This window comes from Ischnura elegans, chromosome X (genome assembly GCF_921293095.1).
Source record: "Ischnura elegans chromosome X, ioIscEleg1.1, whole genome shotgun sequence".
In the NCBI taxonomy this organism is placed as follows: Eukaryota; Metazoa; Arthropoda; class Insecta; order Odonata; family Coenagrionidae; genus Ischnura; species Ischnura elegans.
The window spans coordinates 23,883,079-23,897,962 of record NC_060259.1 but is presented as its reverse complement, the minus strand read 5'-3'; the positions used below and the strand labels follow the sequence as shown (position 1 = coordinate 23,897,962).

The 14,884-nt window shown below is 39.4% G+C and overlaps 1 pseudogene; it reads left to right on the top strand.

The window, feature by feature from the left end:
• The window catches only part of LOC124171110, a 55,597-nt pseudogene that overhangs the window by 9,388 nt on the left and 31,325 nt on the right, over nucleotides 1–14,884 (top strand).

Here is a 14,884-nt window from a genome sequence, read left to right as displayed (position 1 = left end):
CGCAGGGTTGCAAGCTCTATTTGAAACTTTTGATTTATCTAATGTAAATAAGCTAGCTTACGTCAAAGTTAAGGAAGCTTACAAAAAGTTTGTAAATCCAAAGCAAGACTCAATTTACGAACTGTTCGTGTTTCATCAACGGTTCCAACAGGAAGGAGAGACATTTGACCGCTTTCTGACAGATTGTGGGCGACTTATAAAGAATTGTGGTTATGATAGTCCAGCCCCTCAGGAAGAAAATATGATGATCTACCGCGTGATTCAAGGCATCCCGGACAAGGGTGTTCAAGAGTCTTTGCTGCGAATGGAGGACAGAACCCTCGCCAAAGTAGCGGCCTACTGTCGGTCAGTTGAGATTAGCCACCATCAGGTTAAACAAATTAACGGAACCAATGAATCTACAGCAATGCCGACGATTGTAAAACATTTAAAAGGGTTAACACCGCGGCTGATTCCCTGGTTTTACAAACTGCTCTTCAATCGGTAGAGAAATGGTGCAATAAATGGCAATTGTGTATCCTGGAAAATCCACTGCGATGTATTTATTGCTGTAGAATAGCACTATCACCTCCACTTATACTTTAAATAATCAACCCGTTCCCTCTGTCATTTCCCTCTCCGATTTAGGCATCACTTTTGGCCAAGAATTAACCTTCTATGGACATATAAAAACCATTGTTAACAAGGCTATGGCAGTGGTTGGGACCCTATATCATCTGAACGAGATTTCCGAACCGAGTGCCTTAAAATCCGTCTTCATTGGATGTGTGCCACCCATCCTTGAATATTGCTCTCCCATTTGGTCAACTGCTTCTCCCACCACACGAAAACTACTCAACCGTCCGCTCAATTTCTTCTTAGCAATAGTTCCCCATCGCACACCTCACCTCAGATTCTCTTCACTTGTAAAAATACTTAATTCGCTTGGATTATTACACCCCACCCTCCACCGATTGACATCAGACATCAAATTTCTTTACTTCATTGTGAATGGGTCCTTCAGATACATTGATCTCCTAACATGCTTTTCACTCCGCATTCCAGCTCGCAAAACCCACAATAATGAAGCTCTGCACCAGCCCAATTTCTGTCTGGCAATATCTCATAGCTCCCTCTGTTACCACTTACCCTCCATTTTCAATTCTTTCTCAAATACTTCTTCTTCTCTTGACCTCTTTGCCTCCCGCTCCAATTTTAATAACCAACTGAAAAGACTATCTTTTTAACACCCACCTTTTGTATGTACTGTATATGTTGAAAGTCATTGTTATTTATGAGATTATTTTTATACATGCTTTTTAATTATATTTACATAATTTATTTTGTTAATAAACCCAATGTAAATGCCTTAGTGCTGTTTTTGGCGTTACATAAATAAATAAATAATGGATAGCAAGTTATAACCTGCTTTGGTTGTTGGGTTCTGAGATTTGTCTCTCATCCCATGAGCTATAATTTATTGGTGATACAACTTAGTCAAAACCCAATTATCCTAGTATAATGCATTTTAGTTGATGGGCTTTCAGCCTGTACAAGTGGAGGTATGTAGTACTTTGTGGTACCTAATATGGACTATTGGTAAATATGGGTATGATGACAAGAGCCCATTAGTTACCATGATAATTTGATTTTGCTCATTCATTGAAGTGTAGGATTGCTATCTCTGTTGGGATTTTGCTAGCTGATATATCCATATGTTTAATTGCTCTGCAATTTTATAATTTTGGCATCATTTACCTGTCTTTCACTCCAGCTAGAAGGTGTTGTGACTTGTACCTTTACTTGTGACATTTAGGTTATAACTGCTTCATATTTCATTGGCAACACCCTGTCCTTTAAAATGGTAGTGGAAAAGTAGCAAGCTACCCTGGCCTTTGCCATTTTCAATCCTGGTTCTCTATTCTTTCGAGGAAAATGATGGATTGAATTGAAACTTTCAATTAGTTTGCTGCAAGGGTTGAGTTTTTACAACTGTGTGTTGTCTTCTAGGTTGTTCGTATTGTGCTATTTACCACCTTAATCCTGTCTGTGCCTTTGCCTTAAGGTTGCTGGGGTTGATGTTTCAGAGAGCCTCATTGCAGACCCAGCTGTTAAAATAAAAGCATGTGCCTGTCTAACCAGGAGAACACGTATCAAAGATGATAGAAAATGAATGGGCTTCCTACATGAAATGATGACCTCAGGTGTGATATTAGTTTTATTGGATAGAAGAGTCGCTGCAAAGTTCACTGGCCTGGATGATGAGTACAGCATTGTATTTTATTTTTGCTCTGAAAAAGTGGATTTCCCAGATAATTTGGCTGTTGGTTCACACGCAGCTTGTATCTACAGTAAGGAGTGGTACTTTGGACTAGTGGAAGCTCTCAACCATGAAGGAGGTGATATTTCAGTTAAATTCACGACACTTAAAGGACCCTCTCCTTTATTCTCTTAGCCAGAGAGAGATATTTGCTGTGTGCCACTAGGACACTTATTGTGTATGCTTAATCCTCCTGCAACCATAAGCTCTGGAAGGTCATAGTACTTCTTGAGGGAGGAAGTGGCCGACATTAAAAAAAAATATTTAAAGTTGGTGAAAAAATTAAGACTTCTTAGAATGTGGTCAGCCAGTTAAGAGGAAGTTCACTTCCAAATCAATTGGTAAGGATGGTGATTTGAATTGTACTGTTTTTACCAAGTTTCCAGTGATGTAGAATAACTAAATGAAACATTGAAAATAAGGATTAGTGTGAAGTAAATGAGAAATTTCTCAATTCAAATGATCAATTACAGTTCCTTTTGACATTTGATAATATACATTCCTGTGATGTCAATACATCTGGATATGAGATGTGCATACCTGGTCTTTGGACTGAGGTTAAACGGAATGTAGAATGTAATAGTGTACCATGGTTCCTGGAGGTTTTTTTTTAGAGATGTGTGAATAGTATCCGCGAATACTCGAATACCTCGAATACAGGAAAGTATTCGATATTCGAGATCTCGAATAATTATGCTAAAGGTACACTCTCGAATACCTCGAATACTTTGAATTTCGCGCCATCCACTGTCGCAGGCACGTCATTGGTGGCAGCAGTGGGGGTTGACCAAGCTACCTGTTGAAAATAAGAAGTTGGATGAAGCCGAGTATCAGATCAGAGGGCGTGCCGCTGAAATGGCGTTTGGTAGATAAGACAGAAAGGCATTTGTATACATCAGACAGAAATCAATCGTAGCAGTGTAAATGCCGAGACGGCATGCAATCATTTTTTCGCGAGGTGGTACGGCATGCAATCATTTTTTCGCGAGGTGGTGTGTCCCCTTAGAGTATTTGAAAGATATGTTAGTTGAATCAACTATATGCCCAATTGCTTCCATAAAATTAAAATATTGCATTAATCTGCTAAAATCCTGTTTGAATCCTTTAAAGGAAATCACAATTACCAGCCAAAATCTTGTGTTTCCTGCTGCATAGGCAACCAAGTCAAACTTTCCTGCATTCATCGTTTAGTATTCAAGGTATTCGAATATTCGAGCAATGATTTAATATTCAAATTCAATATTCGAGTCCGAGAAATCTGCGAATCGACCCATCTCTAGTTTTTTTTAAATAAAACTCCCTCAGCTCGAATAGTCCTGATAGTACCAAATTAACAGTACGTGGGGGCATTCACATGATTGCTCGTGTGTTTCCTACTCTACTAGCCAATAGCATACACTGTAGTGAGATAACGCATGCTCCGATATAGTTCAATCATAAAAGTAAATGCTTATCTCTCCTCTACATCATGTAATTTCTATGTGCCTTGGAAAAGATGCCTTTTTTTCCCGTGACAAAGAATAAGTATTTTTTTTCTTAAGGAATGCTGGACTCATGATTTTTTTCTCAGGATCTTTGCTCATACATTAATGATTACTTAAAACTGAACCATGAGTCTGTATTTGCATGGCCTTTCCCTGTGGATGCTGACAATGAAAAATGGTACAAGCGAGATTTTTGTAAACTTTATTTTTTTTCAGCTGAATTACTTCATGCAGTTGATATACAATGATAATCTTGGGATCATTATGGACTACTTAGCTCTAGAAGGAAATCATGACTTTTCATAACAAAAGAATGGGGTTATGGATAAAAATAAAAATAACAATATGGTGCACGTTGCGGCACTGTAGGGGTCACACCCAAAATTCAATTGCTCATATTTCATAAACAATCAACAGTTGGAGGCTAAAATTGCACACAATCTCTAATCATACCAGAATGTATGACCATGGAAAGTTTAATGAAAATTGGAGACGGTGGGTGTCAGGGCCCGGTTGATTTGAAATGGAACGACCCCTATGTACAACATTGAAAATCACTTGGATCTGCTGTGTGTGCATCATGGATTTGTGGATTAGGCTCAGTCAAAATAATCATGAATTTATATGATTTTTTTCATTATGGACAATGTGAAAAATCTTATCATTGTCAAAAATCTAACCACGTGAACGAATTCCTAAAAATGTACTGAAACTCCCAGCTCTAGTGTTCAGCATACCCTAATTTCTCAGCGTGCTGTCTAATTCAGTGACGCAGCGAGGGGGGGTTTGGGGGGATAAAACCCCCTCCAGAGCTCAGAGAAATTTTATGTTTAATCCATTTTACTTAATTGGATTGATATTACTAATAGAATAGCGTAAGGATCAATAAAATATCTCTCAGAGAACCGTAAAACTCACCAATTTGAACCATTTTTCTTGAAATTCCAAAATTTATCAATCTCACACATACCGCTTATCCTTGTGGGTACCTTTTCCATACTCCCACACACCCCAGTATTAGTTACACCTAAACCCCCCCCCAGCCTTAATTCCTAGCTGCGCCCCTGGTCTAATTTATTTAAATTAGTGAATATTCATTCATGTCCATCATGCTTATTACCTAGTTCACAATACTTCAAGCCCTTACTTCTTTCTTCATCTTCCGTCATATCAACTATCAACATCTCCAATGCTTCAAGGCAGTTTTGAACCTTCTTCAAGATTAAGATTTCCTCATTCTTGAGTCATACATATTAGACTCTTCAGCTGTTTTCTTTAGTTCCACTTGCATCCAATTTGGTCAGGCAGGAGCGTCCCGGAAGGAAACCATGCTGATTATTTGATAAAAAAGGAGAAGTGAAGTAGTAGAGCCTGTTGAGAATAATCCTTTCACAAACTGAAGATAGCATCGGAAGTATCAATATTGGGCGGTAGTTTGAGACTTCATCTTTAGGGCCATTTTTATGTATGGGAATGATGTTGGCAATTTTTCATTGGGAGGGGAAGGTGCCGAGGGAAAAGCAACGGTTCAGTAGGAGGCTCAATGGAAGAGAGAGGGAGGATGCACAATGTCTAATTAGTTTGGGGCTCAAACCATCGGGACGAGGGGCACGATGGAGAGGGATTTTGGAGAGATACTCAAATACTTCTTTGGGATCTGTGATAACGTTAGATAGACAATGGCCACGAATTGGCGTGGGGATGTTATCAATTTTATTAGAGAGAGTAGATGAAGGAGCTAAGCAATCAGTAAAGAATTGATTGAATAAGTTTGGTCTATCTGGACCCACAGCCTCGAGATTGTTATAGGTCACGTGAAGGGGGATGCGTGGAGACTTTCGGCGACTATTCACAAAGGACCAGAATTTTCTTGGGTTGGAGGAAATGGATGAACACATGCCCTGAACATACTCCTGTGATCACAGCGAATTAGCGTTTTGGAACAGCGAAGAAGGTTAGTGAATGTAGTTCGAGTTTCCTCGTTCGGGAAAGATTTATAAAGATACCAAGCACGATTCTTGTTTCCAAGTGAGCGAATGGTATCTGCTTTGAACCAAGAGGGGAATTTTTTTGACTTAGGTTTCACAATGGGCACAAAATCTTTGACCCCACTCTCAAGGATTGAGTAAAGAAAGTCCACACCTTCTTCCGGAGACATAGATACCTAGTTCACAATACTTCAAGCCCTTACTTCTTTCTTCATCTTCCGTCATATCAACTATCAACATCTCCAATGCTTCAAGGCAGTTTTGAACCTTCTTCAAGATTAAGATTTCCTCATTCTTGAGTCATACATATTAGACTCTTCAGCTGTTTTCTTTGTACCCCTAGTTCCACTTGCATGCTAATCTTTTTCATCTTTCCTACAGAGTAGCAAGGTTAGCTGTGGCTATGAACAAAACGTTTTTTGGGGGCTGAACTCTACCAGTGATGTCAGTGATGAATAAGTTTTATTTTTTGTCATTCACATTGCTTTGGCTAGAAAATTATTTGGAGATTTTATGCAAGGTTGTACCAAATAAAAATTTTGGAAGGGCTGTGAGATAATGCGGACGTGTCTGGGTGTGTATTCTACATGTTTCTGTGAATTGATCCAATTTTTATGGAGTACATAGTTGATGTACAACTTGGGATTCACCTGTTATCTGTTGGCATAAAAATGCTTCTTTGACTTCGTAATCTATTCAACCATCCATTGATGGTGGCACTTCTTTGAAATACGTAAAACAAACTTGTTATTTTATCTGCTTTGTCCTTATGTAGATGACCATTGGACCATTGGTATTGATGTTGTTGGCTTGGAATTAGTGAAAGTATTGTACTTTTAAGTCCTCTAATTGCTCCTTGCTTGTCTATTGTAGCCTCTACCATTTTATCCATCCTTTACTGCAGCTTTTACAATTGCAACTTTTTCCTACTGGTGCCTACAGAAGGAAAACGTTTTCGGTGCTATGATTAGCCTAAGAATATTTTTAACTTCTCTGTAAGGAGCTTTTTTGGGGATGAGTTACCCTAGTATTCTCGTCCCTTCGATTTGGGACCCAACTCAACCACCCCTTACCCTGGCCACTGTACTCGACCCTCTAACCCTATCTTAGCATGTGTCCTCTGTCAACTTATTGTGTTGCCAGTACATATTTAAAAAATTCAATATTGCTTTTGAGTTTCATTAATTTACTCTTCTATAAGAATAACTAAAATTGTTTTAAACATTGTGGATTTTTAAATGTATTTCTAGCAATGACAATGACCAAGTTAGTGAACACAAGGTACTAAGACTCTTAATCCATAAGTCTGTTAATGGTAATGCTATAATTTTGTTTAACAAACGCTTAAACACTGAAAGAAATAAAGAATTCATTTCAAAGTACAAAAAGTTGGATTGTGCAACAAAATGCTACTGGGCAAAAATCATTGACAGTATAACAACTTCACAACACATTCCTGCAGCGAGGAGGATCTTAAATGAGGGTCAGGCTTAATTTCTGAGGATTGGCCCTAAGGTCTTGCTAACCTGGGTCTCTTGCAGGGTCTGAATGCATCTATGACACTTGCTGGTGACACTCACTGGTCACTTCCATTCCACATGCCAGCTATAGCTGGCCTCCGGTTGTGTGCGTTGAAAAATTGATGCCAGCTATATCTTTGCCTATCTATGCCAGCACAAAAGGGTTAAGATTAAAAAGCATTGATGATGAAATATTGCATGCTCTTTCCGATATTGCAATGTGGCATGATCTTTTCCTCTTCTTGTCTTGGAATCAGGAGTTGCCAGTACATCTTTTGCAGTAAGATTCACTGTCCACAACTGATGCAGTCTACAATTTGTTTGCTCAATAGTTCCTCGTAATGGTTGCATGAGAGCATGGTAATAAGCATTCTTATAACCAAAAAAATTATCCCTTTATCAAATGTCGAATCGCTTCCATAGCTCATGAATCGCATTTTAAAAGACACTTTCGGAGATGCATCCAAAATTGCCCTGCGTCAACTGTACATCTTGACAATAGATGAAAATAGACAATATACAGATATAGTTGGCAAAGTCGCTAGGCAGTAGGGGTATGGGGGGTCCTGACGCCCCCCGAAATATAAAAAACACAATCATTGTCCTTCATAAAAGAAAACAAAATATTGAGGAATCATGAACTTGCAAAATGTTTCTTTAACAAATTAATTTTTTTCGATTATGAAAAGTGTTGAAATCAGTTTAAAACTCATTACGTAGTGCCCGGTTTTTCAAAAATTTCCCCCCCTGGTTTTGGAGCCCCCCCCACCTCCCCGAACGAAGTTACTGGCTTTGCCACTGTCGCCACGCATCGTTCATTGGGTCGCAAAATTTTATAAGTCCGCCATCGGAAACCTACAAATTTTTGGCTTAAGGCGAAAGGTGGTTGCCCCGTTAAGGGGGCGCCCTAGCGTTTGAATTTCCCATTTTAACGGCTCACGAAGGCCTCTGGCCGCAGCGCCGCGAGGGAGAGAAAGGGGGGGGGGAGGGCAACTCCCCTCCCAACTTCACCCGCGAGGACTCCTAGGAGATATTTGATACTCAGGATAAACTTGATACGGGTCGTTGGAACAAGGGTCGCAGTCGGAGGTGATATGTGACGCCTAAGTGGCGGCGAGTCAATTAAAAATAGTAAAAGCCAACTTCTGGTTCCTCTCTCATGCGCTGAAAAAATATGCCTGTGTATGCGGAGGTCCTTTTGAGTTTACACCTTTTCCGAAATTGTTGGCGATGATAGCTTCATTACGTAAACAGGCATGTCGTCAACATACCTTCCAAACAAGAAATCGCGGGTTCGAGTCCCGCCTGGGTAGGCTTCCCTTATCCAGGGGTTGGTTGTTCGTGTAAATAATTGTTTAACTTTTTGAATACTCAATACAAAATGGCCATAATTAAACGATTAGCCCTTCACTAATCTCAGATTTTCATCGAAATTTGCCCGTGTATTAAGGGGGTGCCCTAGAGTTTGAATTTCCCAAATTGACGGATCACGAGACCCTCTAGTCGCAACGCCAGGGCGTGGAGACAGAAGCCGAAGCGCCTTGAGGGAGTGAAAGGGGGGGGGGGACAAAAAGTGACTCCTCTCCCAACTTCGCCCGCGAGAACTCCGAGGAGAAATTTGATACTCTCGATAAATTTGATACGGATCTCTTGAAAAGGGGTCTTAGTCTGAGTTGATATGTGATAACTAGATGGTGGCCAGCCAGTTCCCGGTAAGTAGTATTTACTTATGGGGGCCGTGTTCCTCTCTTTTGCGCTGAAAAAATAAGCCTGTAAATGCGAAGGTCCTTTGAGCTTACAACTTTTCTGTAGCTGCCGGCGATGCTATTTTCGTTTTGTTAGCTTCTTGTCTCATACAGCGTTATACGTCTATCTTTGGCTAAATGTAGACCGCGTTCCATCCGCTACGAAATCCTTTACTGGTGATTCCACCATAATTAAACGATTAGCCCTTCAAAAATCTCAGATTTTCATAAAAATTTGCTCGTGAATTAATAATTACGCAAAGGAAACACCGCAAAACAGCTTTAAGTGAAATAAATCTGAACGATTTCCGCGCACTACAAATTTCTTTACTTTGCCAGAAAAGTGCTTTTAATTATATTTTCATGTACTTATTCTCATGACTGTCGTAGAGCACCGATATTTGGCTTACTTTAACTCATAGTTTTAGAGTAAGGCATAGAACGCATTTAGTACTTTAGCTTCACGACACAGAAATATGGTAAGGTACATCGACGATACTTATGATAATGAAACTCAGAACCATGTCGCGTGCGGCAGTGACGGCGCTAGCAGGTGCGGGGCTAGTGCCTTGTCTACACTACACACTTAACTTAAGTGACTTCACTTAAATATAATCTTAAATGTGGTGCGGTAGCTACACTTGAGCTTTAAGTCGACTTCAGCACCGTGATTGTCTATATCGGGAAACAGTTATGTTGACAGATGAAGGTCTAGGAGAGCAATTAGTGATTCTTTGATCCAAAGCGACTGTTATTTGAAATAAACTTCCAAACTCCGTGAATTAACCATTTTGGATTCAGAAGGTTAAAAGGAAAGACCGATTTCAGTTCCTGAGGGAACGCTATATGGCGAGAGGTGATGGAGCCAGAGGAATTTAGAATTACTAAGCGTGACTTCGTGGAATGACATATTCATAACGTAAACAAAAACACTTATTGCTAGTCAAATTCCACTGCTTTATTAAAACCATTGATGTTAAATTTCAACCATTAATTCCTCCCACGTCCAATGAAATCGCCACATCTTATCTCCCTCGGCATCCCTAGGACTAACATTAAATCCCTATGCAATAGTTTCAATAACAGTGTGTGGGAAGTTACTGAGTGCATTCGTTTACGTTATTTTCGATTATGACACCATGGAAAATGAACTGTTTTACCGGATCCTCTGCCGTCGTCTCATTGTCAGTCTTAAAATTCCTTAAAACGTTTCTAAGTTTTATAAATCGAGTTCCACCGTGAGCAACAGGCATAGCAATTAGTTTTCACGGAAATAAAACCAACAATAAGATGAGAAACACTACAAAATAAATTCGTCGAATTAATATCCCCAACACTAGAAATTAACTAACGAAATAGAACGCTCAATAACCACATCATAGAATACAGCACAACTTAGAACATAATCAACGGGATGATTCAGAGATGGGTATTATGTGCCATTTACAACACTTGAAGAGCTTCAACCGTGCGGAAACAGTTGCCAACGCAATTTAAGTTGGGTTCTAAGATGACTTAAGTGGAGGTGTACTTAAATGAAGCTGGTGACACCTACACTACCAACTTAAGTACAGAGCCAACTTAAGTAGTCACTTAAGTTACTAGTGTAGACCCGGCATAGGGGCGAACCTTCAGTGCGGGGCCCTTCACTTAAAATATTAAACTCTATACCCCATCTACAAACTCGAGCATTTTGAATCCCTACCACTCTCTGGCTAAGTATGTGTTCCCCTCCCAAATTCAGACTTCGTAATTACGCCGCTATGATACCATCACGCCTTTGAGTTCAATATAGTATGTCATCATCACTGGTCAACAATCCTAGGATTGGTTTGACGCAGCTCTCCACTCAGTTCTCCTATCAGCTAATCTTTTCACTCCTACGTATAGGGAAGTGCACTAATTTTTTTTTATTGCTGAATTTGAAAGTTTAGCCTAAAAAAGAAACATTAGTATAGTCACTTTTATTTTATGCATCTGGGGTATGCACTTTAAAACGTTTTGAAAGTCGGAAAATTTCATGTTGCGCTGAAACACAGTGCCTCCATCTTGATTGAGATGTGACGTCACAAGGCAGTAGTCACCAGTGGAGTATCGCTGTATTCCGTCGCTTCTTTAGCGCGGCGAGAGTTTCCGGGAATCGGTGGAGTTTACTTCCTAAAAATGTCGTCTAGTACCGAAAACATGAATTCAAAATAGAATTATAAATGATTTTCTGTTCCAAATTTCATCTCGACGTCGAAACAAAAGCCTGGAGAAGATATTCATTCCCGTGCCTTAAGCACAAGCTATACGGAATAAATGGTTCAAGGCTGCTCCTGACTCTTACCTATCGATGATATTCTGTTTTGAAGATCATTTGAAGGTACTGTAAGATCAAATTGATATTTATATTATAATAATTTACTTAATAGGTACCTCAGTCAAATCAGAAAGTGTGTTGAGTCAAAATATAGCATTTTCCGCGTAGACCTACGTAATTTATAAACTGAAAGTAGTTTGGTTAAAGAATTATGGCGCGACTGTTTTTTTACACGACCGGGCAAAATGCGTACTTTGCCCATGATATGTGCATATATGATAACAAACTATTTTTGTTAAAGTTAATCTTTATTTGTTGAAATTAGTACATTTATAGGTGATACAGATATAAAGGTACACGGCAGGTCGCGCGGCGTAATTTGTACTCCACTGGTGACGGGTTCATCTTGCTGATCTAAAAAATTAGCTACAATACCTCCAACTTTGAAAACTCGCAATATAGGCAGTCAAAATACATTGTAAGAATACACGAGACCATTATAGCCCAGAATGTACGTACAATGTCGAAATCCTTGGTTTTCAAAGATTGACGTATTTTATACGCCAGCGCGCCCGGTCCAGGGTTATCAACTTTTATTTCATCCTATTTGTTAGTCAAATTATATTTCAGAATGGTTCTTTTAGCACTGCTACTGAGGTAAACTGGTAGGTACTGAGTACAAGGTACTGAGGTATGTACTGAGTAAGTAAACTCCCTTTGGAGTAATGTGAATTACAAGTGTTCGAGATATATGGCATTTTATATTCGCTTTGTGTTCTTATTAATTATGCCTGTACGCATATTGTTGCTTGCCGCGAGCCTTTAATGGTATGTGCTCTTGCAAGAGTGGTTTTCATTTTTAATGTGGAAGTTGGTCAGTATAAGCAAAGAAAAAATTAACATTTTAGCGCACACCAACCCTTGTAGTCATCGTATCTCTGCGTTTGTAATGACACTGCTAAAATACCTAAACGCCATAATGATGATTAAAAAAATTGTCTCATGTCAATGATTGCTGCAATTATAATTAATGATAAACTTGATGCCGTATGATCACAATGAAGACAAAAAAAATTAAGGCCATGACGTAGTCTTGAACCACGGTCCTTCGGGTGAGATCTTTCCTTTGAATCGTGCACGCTATATACCACTACCCCAACCGACCCAAAATAGTCATCGGCATTTTGGATTGATATATATAACTTATAAAAAGTAACGCATGAAAATTAATTAATTACAGCCTAACTAACGCCCTAATTGAAAAAGATGCAGCAAGGTACGCGGTCTCCCCTTGTTAGCCTTAACGCCTCGCATTTCTATGGAGCGTTGAACCTGTCCTCCTTATTCAAAAATTCAGTAACCATAAATACATGAAAGTTTGGTATACCATTTATAAATCGTTGGAATTTTCCTTCTCCCAACCAAGATTATCTTTTCTTGAACCCATCCTGGACAGCGAACCATTGCAACAACCAGCCAGCTCGGAAATAAGGCTAACATCCCATGATTCTAGTTGCGAAGGGCGAACGTTCCGGCCGGCGTGAATATCATACGCAACGAATAAGTCTTGCAGCAAACGTCTGAAATAGGTTTATTAGTTTGACTCGGTTCTTACAAAAAAAAGTTTTGGCATGATAAACGGCATTGTGCCAAAATATACCCAGCGAAAAATAAATGCCATCATGCATTTATTAAAGATCCAATGTGCTATTCGTACTACTCATTCCAAACTTGAAGTTGACACGTAAATGAATATTAATATATTACGCAATGATGAAGTCGTTTACTCAAAAGAGAAGCAGCCACATATATATTCTGAAGATATTTTATGACAGCAAAAAACGGATACCCTCAAATTCTGTAATTTTTCTATGCAATAATAGTGGTAGAACTAAACGGTGTACAAGCTGCCTTCTGCTACTGCCTTGTGACGTCACGGCCAATATTCAACATGGACACCCGTTTTAGCGGCCTTTGAATTTTTCCATATTTCACACGGTTATCTCGAATCAAGTATTCACTATTAGGATTTAAACTGTGGTTTTACGACATTATGTTATTCTGAACTCTAATTTTAAAAATGTGTTTGGTGCATTTGAAACACTAGTGCACTTCCCTATTTCTTCTCTTTCACATCTCTCTTTACTTGTTCCATATATTTTGTTCGAGGTCTTCCTTTTCCATTCTTGCCTTCCACCTGTCCTTCGACGATTGTCTTCATCAGGCCATCATGTCTCAAGATGTGGCCTATAAGGTTGTTCCGTCTTCTTATTAAGGTTTTCATGAGGCTTCTCTTCTCTCCTACCCTTCTCAGGACTTCCTCGTTACTGACTCGGTCGATCCATTTGATTTTCATCATTCTTCTGTAGCACCACATTTCAAAGGCCTCTATCCTTGCTTTCTCCGCTGCGGTCATTGTCCATGCCTCACTTCCGTATAGGAGCATACTCCAGATGTAGGTTCTTATAAATTGTTTCTTTACATCCATATTTAAGTTTCCCGCTGTAAGCATGTCTCTCTTTTGGTGGAATGCTCTCTTCGCCTGGGCTATTCTGCTGATAATTTCTTTCTTGCTTCTCCCGTCACTAGTTATCTTGCTTCCCAAATAACAGAATTCATCCACTTCTATCAGTTTTTGCCTCCCTATTTTAATGTTGGTCTTGACTTCTTCTCTTCTGCTGCATACTAAGATCTTGGTTTTCTTCGTGCTTATTTTCAGTTGATATCTACTCATTACCCTACCCATATTAATCAGAATATTTTTCAAATCCTTCTCTGTTTCTGCTATAACGGCTATGTCATCGGCAAATCTTAGCATGCTTATTTTTTCTCCATGGATATTCACTCCCAATGCCTTTTCTTTGATTTCATTAATGGCTTTTTCAATGTAAACGTTGAAAATTACGGGTGACAATGTACAGCCTTGTCGCACTCCTTTCTTAATTCTTGCTTCTTCACAGCTGGGCCCTGATTTTATCACGGCTACTTGGTTTTTGTATAAACTGTGGATGATTCTTCTGTCATTATAAAGATCCCCAATTTCCTTTAGGATTCCAAGCATTGTGCTCCAATCCAATACAAATTAAATTTATAATTATATTAATTCATAAAATTATAACGTAAGATAAACATAAAAAGCGCGCTTTTTACTTTAAATTACTGCATTATTATTCCTTTTTCATAATATTATTTTTCGTCTTGCACGGACTTAACAATACAGTAATAGCTGAAATTGCGTTTTCAAACTATCGTATATTTTAATTTTTTTTCACGAACGCGGGCCCCCCCAAAGCGCGGGGCCCGGGGCATTCGCGCCGGTCGCCCCGCCCTAAGGCCGGCTCTGGCGTGCGGAAAGCGCTCTAGCACCAACCGATACCTTCACGCAAACTCTCATTATCATCCTGAACATGAATGCAGTGCGGAATACCATTATCAGCGTTGCTGCAGAATGAATGACGAGACCAACTTTTAGGTCGAATGGTTGAAGCCTAGTAGTGAAAGCTGCTCGGGTTTTTCAGCGGGTAATCTCCTCCATTGCTGCCGACG